Genomic DNA, 19,058 nt, shown 5'->3' with positions numbered 1-19,058 from the left:
TAAAGGACTTAACTTGGCCTAAGGGTTAGTAGAGAGTCATTGTGGATTCTGTAGCAGAACACTGCCTGATGTGGGGAAGGAGATGCTTGAGAACTTTTCATCTGGAGGCAATGGGAAGAGGCAAATGAGGAGGGCAAGACTTCTATGTCCCATCTGCACACACAGCCCCAGGGCCAAGTAGCCAGAAAGTGCTCTGTGAATTCAACATTTGCTTTAATATGCTTATAAACCGAGTCACTGTGCATTCAGAGGGAGAGAGAGGGAAGGTGCAAAGGGGAGAAAGGAGAAGCCCCTAACAACCAAGCCAGACCTGAAAATGCTGGATGCTTCCTACCCATCCACCAACTCCCAGACTCCAGACCTAGAGCGACTCATCTGTCGCTGTGCTCAGAGTTCCAAACTGAGCCTAAATTGGGCCCACCTGTGGAACTGGAGGTGGGTCTGGTCTAGAAGCAGTGACTGGGAAAGAGTGGCCAGAGAGGTAGGAGGGAAATGGGAGAGTTGGCCACCGCAACCAGCAAGGCCTCTGCTCTTCTTCCCACCTTCTGTCCTGCCTAACTACTGCTGCTAAGAACCTAGAACTTCAATAAAAACTGGATTTGAAGGCATAAATAAGTAACATAGGATATGACACTTCTCTTCCTTCAAGCTGGCAGCTGCCATAGCGGCGAAATGAAAAGTCATGAGCAAACATGCAACCTACCCAGTTTGCCAGTACAGCCCTGTCTTATTTCAGGATAAGAAACAAGAAAGGTGCCCCCATGTTGCTACCTCTCAAATTTCCACAAATGGTAGCACTTGAAAGCCAAGCAGCAATGCCAGTTTTCTCCATGACATTCCTCTATAGTCAAGCAATTGTTGTGGGTTTTTTTTAATGTTAATTTATTTTGAGAGAGAGAGAGAGAGAGAGAGAGAGAGCGCACATGAGCAGGGGAGGGGCAGAGAGAGATAGGGAGAGATAGAGAATCCCAGGCAGGATTCATGCTGTCAGCACAGAGGTTGATACGGGGCTCGATCCCACGAACCATGAGATCATGACCTGGGACAAAATCAAGAGTCAGACACTTAATGGACTGAGTCACCCAGGCACCCCGGTCAAGCAATTGTTTTATCTAAGTTGCAAGAATATACATTCCACTCCCAGTACCCTCTTGCCACGAGACTCTGTGCAGATGCTTTCCTTATGAATGAATATACATATGTATGTATATGTATATGTATATGTATGTATATGTATATGTATATGTATATGTATATGTATATGTATATACACACAGCCAGTAGGGGGATATAAAGGCTGTTCCTCAGTCCCAACTTTAACATCGTCTTGTTCCCTGGTGCTAAGTGTCTGTACCAAGAAAAACTAACCAGAATTGGCAAATACCAGGTTGACTTTTTTTTTAATGTTGTTTACCCTTTTTGGTATCAATGCTTGGCTCTGTAGTTAAGAACACAAGCAAACTATCTCCTCAGACAGGCCCTAAAAAAGTAGCCCAGGGAAAACAAACTAGCAGCTTTTAGCTTTTCAATCAGAAGAGATCCCACGATGCAATCAACAATGCAGACAAAACCCGTGCTAATCAATGCCATACTCTGAAAAGAGTGGGAGCAGGAATGGGGATCAATGCCTCAAGATTTGAGAAGCCGGAGCAGGCTTCTGCCCTTGAGGCAGCCTTCAGAGTAGGGAGGGCTGTGCACCAAAGCTGGGCCTCCAGGGGAGGACTGGAAACTTACACAGCCATCAATCACCTCCTAGGCAATCGGCGTGTAAGCTGAAGACGGCTCAAGGACCTAAAATAAATTCCTTCCAGCCCAGACTCAGTGTTTCACACACACGCAGGGCAAACCCTTCAAGAATTCCATGAGGAAATAAACCTTTATTTCAAAAATAAACTTTGATGTTGTTTGAACTTTGGCCCTGACTCTGAGCCCAGGCTGAAACTGCGAGAAAAGATTTGTGGTATTTTGAAAGAAACTATAGGAGATTTCAGCAGAACATGAACACATTCTTGTTCAGCCTCTCATCCTCATGTTGTATGTGGGTTCCCCCCTCACCACCAGTCCACCACCCCTCACCCCACTATCCTGTTTTCCCTCACTCCCTCCTTATCTTGTCTGGAAGAGACTATAATTAGGAACATTCAGATGTTGCTGCATTCAATGGGTAATTTTATTCTAACAGGCTTGCTTTACTCACAAGAAATCATATTGGGACACTCCCTGACTATCCTACTCCTGACCTAACAACCAGCACCCCTCCCCTGCAAATTCCTGTCTCCCCACAAAATCCTGAAGCAGTAAGGAAGAGTCCTTAATCTCTCCAGGATGTGCTGTGTCCATCACATGATGACATGCCTTCTCTGTGTATGCTAGTAAGGCTGCATTAGGTAATAGCCATGTACATCTCTACAACTTTAAATTGGGAGTTGTTACACAGATCAGGGCTTTGGATTAATTAGGGAACCTGAATAAGTAACATGTCAGCATTATCAGGCATCCAAATATGGTTAGACATGTGGTTCTCTTTCCTTCTCTAGTACGAAGCTGTGCAGCACAGCATAGTGGTCACAGCCAAATGTAGGCTTTAGAGACCCACTGATCTGAGTTCAAATCCCCAGCTCCCCAGCTCTGTGTCTTGGCAAGTTACTTAACACCCACTGTGCCTCAATTTACTCATCCATAAAATAGACAAGACTAATATTCAATTGATGTGCATGAGTATGGCCCTACTGATTGTCTAAAGGCATCAATTCTTTTTTTTTTTTACATTTATTTTTGGAGAAACAGAGAGAGACAGAGCATGAGCGGGAGAGGGGCAGAGAGAGAGGGAGTCACAGATTCTGAAGCAGGCTCCAGGCTCTGAACTGTCAGCACAGAGCCCAACGCAGGGCTGGAACTCACGAAGCTCGAGATCAGAGATCATGAGCTGAGCCAAAGTCAGATGCTTAACCAACTGAGCCACCCAAGCACCCCTAAAGGCATCCATTCTGATTGATCAGGGCCTATGCCTTTGTGGTTATTAAATATTTACCTTGTAGGATTGTCCTGAGGATTACATGAGATAGTGTACGTAAAGTGTTTGGCACAGAAGAGCAGTATAAATAGTGGTTTCCTGACAAAAAAGGAAGGTACATTTTTTTTCTCCCTTCTCCATTCTGAGGGGACATAGCCCCTTGCCCTTGCATCAAAGTTTCTGTACTTACAAAGAATATAATCAGGAATAGTCTAAATCGTGTCTCTTACTCAATTGCCTTCTAATTTATCAAATGCTTCCTGACATTCAGATGTCTCAACTTCTTTATCAAGTCTTTTCTCAGCCAATACATGAGGAAGGGATTTATTGGATTAAACTGGATTACAAACTTGTGGCAGTAACCAGTGGCAGCCCTCATCTACTTCTTTTGTATGGGTTGCTCCACTTTCCAACCATCTCAGCTATATCTTTTTTTAAAAACATTTTTTTTAACGTTTATTTATTTTTGAGACAGAGAGAGAGACAGAGCATGAACGGGGGAGGAGCAGAGAGAGAGGGAGACACAGAATCGGAAGCAGGCTCCAGGCTCTGAGCCATCAGCCCAGAGCCGGACGTGGGGCTTGAACTCATGGACCGTGAGATCGCGAGATCGTGACCTGAGCTGAAGTCGGACGCTTAACAGACTGAGACACCCAGGCGCCCCAGCTATATCTTAAATAAGTACAAGTCTACTACTGCTAACGATCTAGCCCAGAATCATCACTTCGAGGAATCAAAATGGACATTTGCTCAACTTCTTAGTAAGTCCAGTTCCTGGAGTTACCTAGAGAACAGTCTCCAAACATCCCAGGTGAGTTTCCATATTTACATTAAAAATGGCTATCCAATCACTATATACAATTGTAAGATCATACATTCCAGACAAAGTACAGTTAACCCTTAAACAATGCAGGGGTTAGGGGCTCTGACACTTCTCCCATGCAGTTGAAAATCCATGTATGGGTGCCTGGGTGGCTCACTGGCTAAGCATCAGACTTCAGCTCAGGTCATGATCTCATGGTTCGTGAGTTTGAGCCCCGCATTGGGCTCTGTGATGAGAAAGCAGAGCCTGCCTCAGATCCTCTGTCTCCCTCTCTCTGCCTCTCTCTCTCTCTTTCTCTCTCAAAAAAAAAAAATTTTTTTTTAAAGAAAATCTGTGTATAACTCTTGACTCCCCAAAAAGTTAACTACTATTTACCAGAAGCCTTAACAATAATATAAACAGTTGGTTAACACACACTTTGTATGTTATATGTATTATATATTGTCTTCATATAATAAAGGAAGCTAGAGAAAAGAAAATGCTATTAAGAAAATCATAAGAAGGGGCGCCTGGGTGGCTCCTTGGTTAAGCATCCAACTTTGCCTCAGGTCATGATCTCACGGTTCATGAATTCGAGCCCTGCATCAGGTTCTGTGCTGACAGCTCAGAGCCTGGAGCCTGCTTGGGATTCTGTGTCTCCCTCTTTCTCTGTTCCTCCCCTGCTCATTCTCTCTCTCTCTCTCTCTCTCTCTCTCTCTCTCTCTCCCTCTCTCTGTCTCTCTCCCTCTCTCCCTCCCTCTCTCTCAAAAATAATAAACACTTAAAAAAAATAAAATCATAAGAAAAAGAAACTATATTTACAGTACTGTGCTGTATTTATCAAAAATATATTTGTGTATAAGTAGACCCATGCAGTTGGAACATGTATTCAAGTTTCAACTGTATATATCACAATCACATAAACCATATTTATATATTTATATATATATATATATATATATATATATATATATATATATATATCTCCTATTGGTTCTGTTTCTCTGACTGAACCATGACTGATACAGACCACCACCTCTCACTCCCAGGGCCTGACCATTACTATTCATCTTGAAACCATCATAAATAACCTCAACATGGCTTTTATCTATTTATGTCAGTCACTCTAAGACTCCCAAGACCCATTCCTCTCTTTGAGTGTAGTCTGACAGCTCTGTGTATCGCTTTTATGACTCCATATCCCTCCTCCCCAACTTCTGAAACCCTTTCCTACTATGCTTTGTAGAATGCATGGACAGCTATCACCAATTCCCCTATCTCTGCAACTGCGTCTCTACATATTCCCTTCATCTTCTCCCTCAACTGAAATTAAACTCCACGGTCCTTAGTGTCCCTGAAGCCCTCTTTAAATGGTGCTGTCTTCTCTCTCACACCTCTAGCACCACTAGGCCTGGAAGTGTCAAAGGTATCCTCCTTGTTTTCACTTCCAGGATATTCTCCTCCCTCCCTCCTCAAGAACAATCCCCAGCTTTGAGGGTCCTCAGATTAAATCACTCACTGTCTGTCCTCAGAGCAACCACTGACCCCTGGATGACTCACACTGCTTCCTTGAAGATTTTAGCACCCAGTTCACTGTTACTCCCTGCAACATTATTCCTGTCATAATTCTGGGTCATTGCAGTATGCACATAGATGATCTTAATGATAGTCTGGACTCTCAGTTCCTTAACCTCTTCTCCCCTAAATATCTTGCCCTCCACCCTACTTGACCCACTAACCCACTAACCCACATGGTCATACCACTGACCTTATAATTACTACCACAAAACAAAACAAAAAACCCTATTCCTCCCTTTTCTCAACTTCAAGCATCCCACTTTTCAACTAACACTGCCTCCTTTCTAACCCATGTTATTGTTTCTCCACCCTAACAGTACTTTGGCCCCATTCATTAAACCTGCCACTCCCACTTCCCTTCATGTGTTCACTTCCCTCCCTATCCAGCTTAAATTTCATGGTCGATCATTATATTAATTCCTCTACATGTGCTCTCAATTAGTGATTTGAGATTTTCTTTTCTAATAAATATTTAATGCTATAAATTTCCTGGTGAGCACCACTTTTGCTACATCCCACAAATTTCAGTATGTTTTCTTTTCATTTTTATTTAATTAAAAATATTATTAAATTTGCCTTGAGAATTTCCTCTGACCCCTGACTTATTTAGAAAAATACTTTTCAAGCTCCAAAAATTTGGGGATTTCCCAGATATCTTCCCAATGATAATTTCTAGTTTAATTCCAATATGGTCTGATTTGCATGATTTCTATTTCAAATTTGCCAAATGTTTCTTATGGCCCCGAATATGGTCTAACTTCGTGATTGTTCCACGTGCACTTAAGGTCTGTATTATGTTGGGTGGAGTATTTCATAAGTGTCAGTGGGTTCAAGTTGGCTGATAATGTTCTTCATATTATCTATATCTTCACTGGTTTTCTGTCTACTTATTCTATCAATTATTGATAGAGGAATGTTGGAATCTTCAACTATAATTGTGGATTCGTCTATTTCTCCTTTAAGTTCTGTTTTTGCCTCATGAATTTTGAAACTCTCTTGTTAAGTACATACATATTTAGGATGGTTATATCTTCTTGAAAATTGATACCTTTATCATTATGCAATGTCCCTTTCTATCCCTGAAAATATTCATTGCTCTGAACTTGGCTTTGTCTGAAATTAACATAGCTAGGTCAACTTTAGATAATATCTGTATGGTATATCTTTCTCCCATTTTACTTTTATTTCTTTACATTTAAAGTGGGTTTCTTGTAGAGAGCATGTAGTTGGGTTGTGTTTTTTTTAATGTTTTATTTATTTTCAAGAGAGAGAGAGACAGAGTGCAAGTGGGGGAAAGGCAAAAAGAGAGGGAGACACAGAATCCGAAGCAGGCTCCAGGCTCTGAGCTGTCAGCACAGAGCCTGATGCGGGACTTGAACCCACAAACTGTGAGATCATGACCTGAGCCAAAGTCGGACTTAACCAACTGAGTCACCCAGGTGTCCCCGGTTGTGCTTTTTAATCCAGCCCAACAATCTCTGTCTTTTAACTGGTATGTATAGATCTTTCACATTTACAGAATTATTGATATCATTTAAATAAAATCTATCATCTTGCTAGCTGATTTCAGTTTGCTATGTCTTTTCTTTGTTTTTTCCAGCCTCTACTTCTTTTTTCTCTTGGGTTAATTGACCACTTTTTGGAATTATTTTTTGTAGTAAGAGATGTATGGCATAATTAGGATTTTAACAATTTTAGGTGTACAATTCACTGGCATTATTATCCGCAGTATTGTGCAACCATTACCACTATCTGTTTCCAAAACTTTTTCATCACCTAAAACAAAAACCTTGTAACCATTAAGCAGTAACTCCCTATTTCCACCATGCCCAAGCCCCAGGTAACCTCTAATTTACTTTTTTGTCCATATGACTTTGCCAATTCTAGATATTTCAGATAAGTGGAATCATACAGTATTTGTCCTCTTGTCTCTGGCTTCTTTCACCTAGCAGAATGTTTTCAAGGTTCATCCATGTTGCAGCATGTATCAAAACTCCATTTCTTTTATTGGCTAAGTAATAATCCATTGCATTATGTATCACATTGTGCTTATCCATTCATCTGTTGATGGACACTGAGTTGTTTCCACCTTTTGTCTATTGTGAATAATCCTGCAATGAACATTGGTGTAAGAGTACCTGTTTGATACTATTTTTTTTTCAGTTCTTTAGGGTATATGCCAAAAAGTGGAATTGCTATGAAACTCTATGATTCAACTTTTAAGGAACTAACTAGACTGCTTTCCACATCTGTTACACCATTTTACATTCCCACCAACAATGTATGAGAGTCTAATTTCTTCTGTCCTTGCCAACACTTATTTTCTGTTTGTTTTTTCTATGATAGCCATCCTGGTAGGTGTGAAGTGGGATCTCACTGTGATTTTTATTTGTATTTCCCTAATGACTAACAATGTTGAGCATCTTTTCATGTATTTACTGGCCATTTGTATATATCCTTTGGATAAATGTCTTTTCAAATGCTTTGCCCATTTTTAATAGGATTGTCTTTTCATTGTTAAGTTATAAAAGTTTTTTTTATATACTCTGGATAGTAAACCTTATCAGATATAAGATTTGCAAATATTTTCTCCCAAACTATAGATTTTCTTTTCACTTTTTAAAATAATGTTCTTTGATGCTCAAGAATTTTAATTTTGGTCAAGTCCAGTTTATTTTTCCTTTTGTTGTCCAAGTTTTTGATGCCATATCTAAGAATACATTGCCAAATCTAAGACCATGAAAGTTGATTGTTATCTTTTCCTCTAAGAGTTTTACAGTTTAGCACTTACTTTAGGTCTTTGATCCATCTGGAGTTAATTTTTGTAAATGGTATGAGGTCAATCTTCATTCTTTTGCATCTAAATATCTAGTTTTCCCATTGCCATCTGTTAAAGAGTCTTCTTTCTCCCATTGAACAGTCTTTACCCCCTTGTTGAAAATCAATTGATCATAGGTATTTCAGTTTATATCTGTACTCTCAATTCTATTTGTCTATATGTCTATCTTTTTTTTTTTTAGGGGAAAGTGCAAACGCAGTCACCCACTACCACAAATTATGTAGTCCAGTTTCCCACATTTGGGGAAATCGCTGGGGTCAGCACATCCAGAGTACAATGTATAAGCCTCGCCCTGGGAAAACCCCTTTCGTGATATTGGTATCTCCCCTGCCAGGTAAGTATCTATATATCTATCTTTATGCCAGGATTACATTGCTTTAATTACTATAGCTTTGTAATAAACTTTGGAATGAGAAGCTGAGTCGTCCAACTTTATTTCCTTTTAAAGATTGTTTTGGTTATTTGGAGTCCTTTGCAATTCCATATGAATTTGAGGATTGGCTTTTCCATTTCTACATTTCTACAAAAGCCATTTTTTGATAGCATTTTTTAAAATCCATTTTGATAAAGATTGCATTCAATCTGCAGATGCTTTAGATCATACTGGCATCTTAACAATATTAAGTCTGCTAATCCATGAACATGGGATGTGTTTCCATTTCTTTGGGTCATAATTTATTTCAGGAATATTTTATAGTTTTCAGTGTATAAGTATTTAACCTCCCTTGTTAAGTTGTTCCTAGATATTTTATTCTATTGCATGCTATTATAAATGGAATTGTTTTCTTAATTTCTCTTTTGGATTTTTCATTGCTGGTATAGAAACACAACTTTGTTTGTTTGTTTGTTTTATAAATCAATTAATTTTTAAATTTACATCCAAGTTAGTTAGCATATAGTGCAACAATGATTTCAGGAGTAGATTCCTTAATGCCCCTTACCCATTTAGCCCATCTCCCCCCTCCCACAACCCCTCCAGCAACCCTCTGTTTGTTCTCTATATTTAAGAGTCTCTTCTGTTTTGTCCCCCGACCTGTTTTTATATTATTTTTGCTTCCCTTCCCTTATGTTCATCTGTTTTGTGTCTTAAATTCCTCATATGAATGAAGTCACATGATATGACTGACTGACTTTCTCTGACTGACTAATTTCGCTTAGCATAATTCCCTCTAGTTCCATCCATGTAGTTGCAAATGGCAAGATTTTATTCTTTTTGATTGCCAAGTAATACTCCAGTGTGTGTGTGTGTGTGTGTGTGTGTGTGTGTGTGTGTGTGTGTCTTCTTTATCCATTCACTCATCGATTAACATCTGGGCTCTTTCCATACTTTGGCTAGTGTCAATAGTGCTGCTATAAACATTGGGGTGCATGTGCCCCTTCAAAGCAGCACATCTGTATCCCCTGGATAAATACCTAGTAGTGCAATTACTGGGTCATAGGGTAGTTCTATTTTTAATATTTTGAGGAACCTCCATACTGTTTTCTAGAGTGACTACACCAGTTTGCATTCCCACCAGCAGTGCAAAAGAGATCCTCTTTCTCCACATCCTTGCCAATATCTGTTGTTGCCTGAGTTGTTAATGTTAGCCATTCTGACAGGTGTGAGGTGGTATCTCATTGTGGTTTTGATTTGTCTTTCCCTGATGATGAGTGATGTGGAGCATTGTTTTATGTGTCAGTTGGCCATCTGGATGTCTTCTTTGGAGAAGTGTCTATTCATGTCTTTTGCCCATTTTTTCACTGGATTATTTGTTTTTTGGGTGTTGAGTTTCATAGGTTCTTTATAGATTTTGGAAACTAACCCTTTATCTGATATGTCATTTGTAAATATCTTCTCCCATTCTGTTGGTTGCCTTTTAGTTTTGCTGATTGTTTCCTTCGCTGTGCAGAAGCTTTTTATTTTGATGAGGTCCCAATAGTTCATTTTTGCTTTTTTTCCCTTGCCTCTGGAGACGTGTTGAGTAAGAAGTTGCTGTGGCCGAGTTCAAAGAGGTTTTTGCCTACTTTCTCCTCTAGGATTTTGAAGTCTTCTTGTCTTATGTTTAGGTGTTTCATCCACTTTGAGTTTATTTTTGTGTATGGTGTAAGAAAGTGGACTAGGTTCATTTTTATGCATGTCATTGTCCAGGTTTCCCAGCACCATTTGCTGAAGAGACTGTCTTTATTCCATTGGATATTCTTTCCTTATTTCTCAAAGATTAGTTGGACATATGTTTTTTGGTCCATTTCTGGGTTTTCTGTTCTGTTCCATTGATCTAAGTGTCTGTTTTTGTGCCAGTACCATACTTTCTTGATGATTACAGCTTTGTAATATATCTTGCTGTCTGAGATTGGAATGCCTCCAGCTTTGGTTTTCTTTTTCAAGATTGCTTTGGCTATTTGGGGTCTTTTCTGGTTCCATAAAAATTTTAGGATTGTTTGTTCTAGCTCTGTGAAGAATGCTGGTGTTATTTTGATAGGGATTGCATCGAATATGTAGATTGCTTTGGTTAGTATTGACATTTTAACAATATTTGTTCTTCCACTCCAAGAGCATGGAATATTTTTCCATTTTTTTGTGTCTTCTTCAATTTCTTTCATAAGCTTTCTATAGTTTTCAGTGAGAAACACAACTGGTTTTTGATTGTTTATTTTATGTCTTGTATCTTTCCTGAATTTATTAGCTCTAGCAGCTTTAAATAGATTCTTTGTGATTTTCTTTATATAGCATCATGTCATCTGGGAATAGAGAAAATTGTACTTCTTCTTTTCCAATTTGTATATTTTTTATTTATTCTTCCACCTAATTATTCTGGCTAGAATTTACAATATGAAGTTAAATAGCAGTGGTTAAAGTGGGCATTCTTATCTTGTTCTTGATCTTAGGGGGAAAGCTTCTAGTGTTTCACCATGAATATGATATTAGCAGTGTGTTATAAGGTTTTTTAATCTCTAAAAAAAGGCTTTGTAAAGCACATTTTTTTATTCAATACCATATCATAAACATGTTTCCAAAAAGCAAAAATATTTTTGTATGATTAATACATCCAAGAAATAAATGACAAGTTTGAGAATCTTATACAGCATTGGAAAGAATCATTAAACTCAAAGATAGAAAAATATCCAGAATGAAACTCAAAGGGACATAAATATGGAAGACACAGAAGAAATTGTAAAAGACAAAGGGATACAGTGAGAAAGTCTAACATATGTGTAATTGGATTCCCAAAAGGAGAAATGATGGGGTAGAAGCAGTGTTTATAGAAATAAATTTCTAAAATTGAGAAAAGATACCCAACATAAGTTCAAAAATCCCTAGAGTTCAAGCAATATAAATCAAAAGAAAAACAAATCTAGGCACTTTATAATGAAACTGCTAGAAATAAAAAAGATGAAAAAGAGAAATTCCTAAAAACATACAGAGAAACAGTATGGTAGTTTTTCAAAACATTAAAAATAGAAGTACCATATGATCCAACAATTCCACTTCTGGGTATAACCCCAACACAATTGAAAGCAGGGTCTCAAAGAGATATTTATTTATTTATTTATTTAATACTTTATTTTTTGAGAGAGAGAGACAGAACGTGAGGGGGGAGGGGCAGAGAGAGAGGGAGACACAGAATTTGAGCAGGCTCCAGGTTCCGAGCTGTCAGCACAAAGCTCGACGTGTGGCTCAAACCCAGGAACTATGAGACTATGACCTAGTTGAAGTCAGACACTCAACCGACTGAGCCACCCAGGTGCCACTCAAAGAGATATTTATAAAACTATGTTTGTAGCAGCATTAATCACAATTGCCAAAAGTTAGAAGCAACACAAGTATTCATTGATGGATAAATGTATTAAAAAATACTGTATTTCCATACAATGGAATATTATTCAGCCTTAAAAAGGAAGAGAATTCTGACACATGTGACACCATGGTTAAACCTTGAGGACATTATGTTGAGTGAAATAAGCCAGTCAAAACAAGACAACTACTGCATGATTACACTCTGAGGTACTGAGAATAGCCAAATTCATAGACACAGAAAATAGAAGGTTGCTTGCCAGGGAATGAGGGGAAATGTTTAATAAATACAGACATTCAGTTTTCAAAATAAAAACAGTTCTGGATATTGATTGCACAATGTGAATGTGCTTAACACTACTTAACTGTATACTTAAAAATTGTTCAGATAGTAAATTTTATGATTTGTATATTTGAACAGATGTTAAATTTTTTAGTTTAAAAAAAAATCCAGAGAAAAAGAGTATAACTTCAAAGCAGAAATAATTAAAGTAATATCTGAATTCTCAGAAAAAAATACAATCCAGAAGAGAGTGGAATAATACTGTCAAAGTGCTGAAAGACAGTAAATGCCAACCTATAATTCTATACCCAGAAAGAACACCGTTAAACAATTAAGTTGAATGTCAACATATTCAGACAGGCAAAACATGAGAGAATTCACCATAAGTAGACCAGCACTAAAGGACATGCTAAAGGTTTTTCTTTAGGCATAAGGAAAATGATCCTAGATAAGAGGTCAGATTCAGGAATGAAGAAAATGAAAAAGAGTAAATAAGGAGAGGAGGAGAGAAATAAAAAAGACTACTACTACTACTAATGTCTTAGGCAGTGTAAATATATGAATAAAGTTGAAATACATAACACTAGCATGCAAGTCAGGAGGGGTGGTACACAGAATCAAAGTGTTCTAGGTCCTGGCATGGAAATCATCAATATATGAAAAAGCTCTCAGCCTCATTAGGAACCAGAAAATGCAAATGTAAACCCCAACATGATACAGCTCTATATCCACCAGAATAGCAAAAAAAAACAAAAAACAAAAAAACAAAAAAAAAAAACCGACTGACACTGCCTAGTTGGTGAGGATGTAGAAGTAGTGGAATTTTCACATGCTATTCCAGTTACATCAGAGTGTCATATGCACAAAAAGTCACAGATATGGGGAAACAAAGATATGGACAAGAAGAGTTATAAGAGTCTCATTTACAATACTTACAAACTGGAAACAACCAATTGCCCATCAACAGTAAAATGGGCAAATTAAATTATGGCGTGTTCATACAATAGAACATTTTAGAGCTGCAGTGTCTGATATAGTAGCCACTAGCCACATGTAGCTCCTTAAATTTAATGAAAATAGAATTTAAAATTCACCAGTTCCTCAGTAACATTAGCTACATTTCAAGTGTTCAATAGCCTCATGTGGTTAGTGGCTATCAAGTTGTACCATATAGACACAGAACATTTCCATCATCACAAAAAGTATTAGCAGACAGGGGCACCTGGGTGGCTTGGTTAAGCGTCCGACTTCAGCTCAGGTCATAATCTCATGGTTGGTGAGTTTGAGTCCCACATTGGGCTCCATGCTGACTGCGTGGAGCCTGCTTGGGATTCTCTCTCTCTCCCTCTCTCTCTGCCCCTCCCCCACTTGTGCGCTCTCTCTCTCTCTCTCTCTCTCTCTCTCTCTCTCTCCCTCTCAAAAGATGAATAAACATTAAAAAAAATTACAAAAAGTATTAGCAGACAGCATGGCTACAGAGCAAGGGCTAGATACTTTTTTAATGTAAAGGGCCCAGTAGTAAATAATTTAGACTTTGCAGGCCATATGTAGTTTCAACTACTCCGTTCTGTGATTGTGGCATGAACACATCCATAGACAATATATTAATGAATGAGGGTGGCTTTAATAACACTTTATTTATGGACACTAAGACAGATATTTCGCAAAATACTATTCTTCTTGTAATTTTTTCCAACCATTTAAAAATGTAAACACCATCCTTAATAGAAAGACCATACAAAAACTGACACCAGGCCATATTTAGACTGCGGGCTATAGTTTGCCTACCCCTCCAGCCACTCCTTTCTGGCCTGCCAGGTTTCTGTGGATAGGTCTGCTGCAAACCTGATCTGTCTTCCCTTGTAGGTTAGGGACTTTTTTTCCCTTACTGCTTTCATTGTTCTCTCTTTGCCTGAGTATTTTGTGAATTTGACTATGATATGCCTTGTTGATGGTCGGGTTTTGTTGAACGTAATGGGGGTCCTCTGTGCTTCCTGGATTTTGATGTCTGTGTCTTTCCCCAAGTTAGGAAAGTTTTCCTCTATGACTTGCTCACATAACCCTTCTACCCCTATTTGTGTCTCTTCCCCTTCTGGGACCCCTATGATTCTGATGTTATTCCTTTTTAATGAGTCACTGATTTCTCTAATTCTTAAATTGTGCTCTTTTGCCTTAATCTCCCTCTTTTTTTCTGCTTCATTATTCTCTATAAGTTTGTCCTCTATATCGCTGATTCTCTGTTCTGCCTCATCCATCCTTGCTGCTGCTGCATCCATCCATGATTGCAGCTCAGTTATAGCATTTTTAATTTCATTCTGGCTAGTTTTTACTTCTTTTATCTCTGCAGAAAGGGATTCTAATCTATTTTTGACTCCAGCTAGTATTCTTATTATCGTGATTCTAAATTCTGGTTCAGACATCTTGCTTGTGTCTGTGTTGGTTAAATCCCTGGCTGTCGTTTCTTTGTGCTCTTTCTTTTGGGGTGAATTCCTTTGTTTTGTCATTTTGAAGGGAGAAAAGGAATTAATGAGGTAGAAAAATTAAAATTAAAAATATTAAAATTAAAAAACATTAAAATTAAAAACACACACACAAATAGAATAAATGATGCTAGATACTAGGTGTGTTTTGGTCTGGGTGTTGAAAGTGGTTTGACAGATTAGAGGAAAAAAAGGGGGGGGAAAGAAAAAAAAAAGGAAATCGTTTGAGAATTTGAAAAAATGAATACACTGAAGTAGACTAAAATGAGATGATGGAGATAAAATAGAATTTGAAAAAATGTACACAGAAGTAAAGAATATAGTAGAAAAAATTAAAGAAAAATATTTTTATGAAAAATTAAAAATAAAAATGAATTTTTTTCTATATTCAATAAAAAGAAAAGAAATGAAAAAGAGAAAAAAGAGAAAAAACAAAAAACAAAAAAAGGAAATCATTTGAAAATTTGAAAAAGTGAACACACTGTAGTAGACAAAAATAAAATGATGGAAGTGAAATAGAATTGGAAAAAACTTACATAAAAGCAAAAAATATAGTAAAAAATTAAAGAAAAAATATTTTTAATAGAAGTTGAAGGTAAAAATTAAGTTTTTCTCTTTCTGCATTCAAGAGAAAGAAAAAAGAAAAAGAGAAAAAAAAGAAAAAGAAAAGAGAAAAAAATCGTTTGAAAATTTGAAAAGGTGAATATGCTGAAGTAGACTAAAATAAAATGATGGAAGTAAAATATAATTTGAAAAAATTTACACAAAAGTAAAACATACAGTAATAAAAATTAAAGAAAAATATTTTTAATAAAAATTGAAAATAAAAATGAATTTTTTCTCTTTCTGTATTCAAGAAAAAGAAGTGTAAAAGAGAAAAGAAAAAGAAAGAAAATTGAATAGACCTGCTAACAGACTGAAGTAAGACTGAAATTACTTCATTTTCCCCTAGAAGTCAGTCTATGTAGAGCTTTATAGTCCATAAAGTAAGCCAGCGATGAGACTTGTGTTCTTGAAGAGCGAGGTTGGCCCAGTTGGGCAGGGCTCAGTGTAATGGCTCCACTCTCCACTAGATGTCGCTGATAGCCTACTGAGGTGGAGTGTTGTGGTGCTCATAGGTGCACATGCACATGCGCAGGAGTGGTGAAAATAGTGCCACCCAGCTACCCCATCTGTTCTCTCAGATCAGCAATTGCGCACCCATCCTCTGTCTTCAGCTCTCGTCCACTTCCTGCTTTTTCACTCTCGGTGACCAGGCCCCTGGCAGTACCTCTCTCCTGAGTTTTGTCTCAGATGCGGCTGTTTTCCCTGACCCCTTACTTCTGAAGGACTGTGGCTTTGACCTGTTCCACCCTTCTACGGGAGGGTCTCACAGAGCAATGGCCGAATGAGCAATGGCCAAATGCCGGCTGCACCCAGGAACGCTTGCTGGACCTTGCTGCTGCTAGTGCCCCGAGACTACGGCCAGGTGCCAGCCTGCCCCAGAAAAAGTTCGCAAGATAGTGTAGCAGCAGCGTTTCAGGGATTATGGAAGATCACAACACACATCTGGCACCAGGCTTCACCCTTAACAACCTTGTTCCAGCACCAGCGAATGTGGCCATTTTCTGAGGTCTGCTGGGACTAGGTGGCTTCAACAGTCTCTACCAAATGTCCTTCCAGCAGTGGCCCGAGATCCTCCCCAACCTCACTCTTTTCCTGGGGATTTGCCCTTCCCACCAGAGCACCGCCAGGTATTGAGCTGCAGAGTTGCAGACTGCACTCCCCTTGTTTACAGTCTTAATGGAATTTAAACCCTCTCCTTTCTCCTTTCTCTCTTTTTAGTTTAGTCCCTGCAGCTGTTTCCAATTGTCCACTTTCTCTCCAGCGGCTTTTGGGGAGGGGTGCTTTTCCTGTATTCTCCTCCCCACCCCCCGTCTCCATCCTCCCTCCACTTGCAAAAGCACCTCCCTTCCTGCGCCTTCTCACTCCCCAAGTTCACTTCTCCATGCCGCATACCTGCTGAATTCTGTGGTTCAGGTTGTGCAGATTGTTGTGTTAATCCTCCAGTCAGTTTTCTAGGTGTGTAGGATGGTTTAGTGTTGGTCTGGCTGTATTTCATAGACGTGAGACACACAAAAATCTTCCATGCTCTTCCGCCATCTTGGTTCCTCCTCAGAAGACTTTAACTGTGAAACAGGAAATGGGCCCTTACTAGTTACCAAAAATGCTGGTACCTTGATCTTGGACATTCCAGCCTCCAGAACTGTGAGAAATACATTTCTGCCATTAATAAGCCACCCAGTCTATGGTATTGTGTTATAGCAGCTCAGATTGACTAAGTAGAAAAGTTCTGAAATTGAAGGACACACATCTTCAGGCTGAAAAGGTATACTGAATATACAACAAAATGCACCTCATAAAAAAAATCACCAAATCAAATATTTCCAAACTTCAGGAATACAGAAAATATATTGATATTGGTCAAATAGGAAAAAAATGATACTATGGCTGGATAAGCCAATGCACGTAAATTAAACAACTTAGAGGAATGAGACCAATATCTCGAAAACCTCAAATTACCAAAATTATCCACTATCAAATAGTAATTTGGATACTCCTATAAATAAATTGCATTCATAGTGAAATGCCTTCCAAAAAAGAAAACCACAGGCCCAGATGGTTTCACTGGTGAATTCTGCCATACATTTAAAGAATTAACATCAATTTTACAAAACCTCTTTCCAAAAATAGAGCAGGAGAGAACAGTTTCCAACACCTTTCTGGGGGCCAGCATTAATTACCCTAAAATCAAAACCAAAGACAAAGAAAAAAGAGAAGAAAGCAAGCAACAAACTTCAGGTGAACAGTTTCATGAACATAGACACAATAATCCTCAACAAAATATTAGCAAATTGATTCCACCAATATATACAAAGAAAAATATATCTCAAACAAGTGGTGTTTATTCCAGGAATACAAGGCTGGCTCAATGTTTGTAAAAACAACTGATTAAAGCCATTATATTAATTGCTTATAAAGGAAAAGCCACATTATCATGAAAATTCATTAAGAAAAAGCTTTTGACATCTATTCAAGATGAAAAGTCAGCAAAGTATGAATAGAAAGGGAGTTCCTCAACCTAATAAAGGGCATCTACATAAAACCTACAGCTAACATACCTGATACTAAAAAAAGTGAATGGCTTCCCCTTAAGATCTGAAACAAGGCAAGGATGTCCACACTTACCATTCCTATTCCACATCATACTGAAAATCCTAGCTAGTATAATAATTCCAGAAAAATAAATAAAAGAAATTCCAGTGGGAAAGGAAGAAATAAAACTGCCCATATTCATGGACAACATGAGTATCCACTATAGAAAATCCCATGAAATGTAGAAAAAGATTCCTATAACTAACAAATGAGGTTAGTAGGATCACAGGCTACAACATGAATACACAAAAATCCATTGTATTTCTGTCTACAATAAATGTACAAATGGAAACCAAAAGTTTAAAAAACAATAAAATTTGCAATATTTCCAAAGCATGAAATATTTAGTAATGAACCTAACAAAGTATACACAAGATCTACATGCTGAAAGCCACAAAGTGCCAGTGAAAGAAACCCAAGAAATAATTAAATGAAGAGACAAACCATACTAATGGATGGGAATACCCAACATAGTAAAGATACCAGTTTTATTAAAACTAATCTATTTAAGTTTCATGTAATATAATAAAAATACCAGCAAGAGGTTTTCTGTATATATGGACAAAGTGATTCCAAAATTTATATATAAAAGCAAAGTATCTATAATCACTAAAAACAATTTTTAAAAGAATAGAGTTGGAGGAATGACTCTACCTGCCTTTAAAATTTAATATGATGTGGGGTGCCTGGGTGGCTCAGTCGGCTGAGCATCTGACTTCAACTCAGGTCATGATCTCGCCATTCCCAAGATCAAGCCCCACGTCGGGCTCTGTGCTAACAGCTGGGAGCTTCGAAACTGTTTCTGATTCTGGGTCTCTTCTCTCTCTGCCCCTCCCCTGCTTGTGCTATGTCTCTCTCTCCCAAAAATAAATAAACATTTAAAAACTTTTAAAAATTAATACAATCCTACACAGCAGAAAAAGAAATCAAGGAATCAACCCCACTTACAATTGCACTAAAAACAATAAGATACTTAGAAATAAACCTAAGTAGGGGCGCCTGGGTGGCGCAGTCGGTTAAGCGTCCGACTTCAGCCAGGTCACGATCTCGTGGTCCGTGAGTTCGAGCCCCGCGTCAGGCTCTGGGCTGATGGCTC

At 38.3% G+C, this 19,058-nt stretch overlaps 1 non-coding gene across 1 annotated transcript; it reads right to left on the bottom strand.

Moving 5' to 3' along the window:
* Positions 1-8,410: 8,410 nt before the first annotated feature.
* Positions 8,411-8,574, bottom strand: LOC111558870. Its single transcript, XR_002739996.1, has one exon. It is a non-coding gene; the product is annotated as a U1 spliceosomal RNA (small nuclear RNA).
* Between the last annotated feature and the right edge of the window lie 10,484 nt (positions 8,575-19,058).

This window comes from Felis catus, chromosome X, assembly GCF_018350175.1.
Source record: "Felis catus isolate Fca126 chromosome X, F.catus_Fca126_mat1.0, whole genome shotgun sequence".
NCBI classification, from domain to species: Eukaryota; Metazoa; Chordata; class Mammalia; order Carnivora; family Felidae; genus Felis; species Felis catus.
Note: the sequence above shows the minus strand (reverse complement) of the source record. Positions and strands in the feature narration are given on the sequence as shown.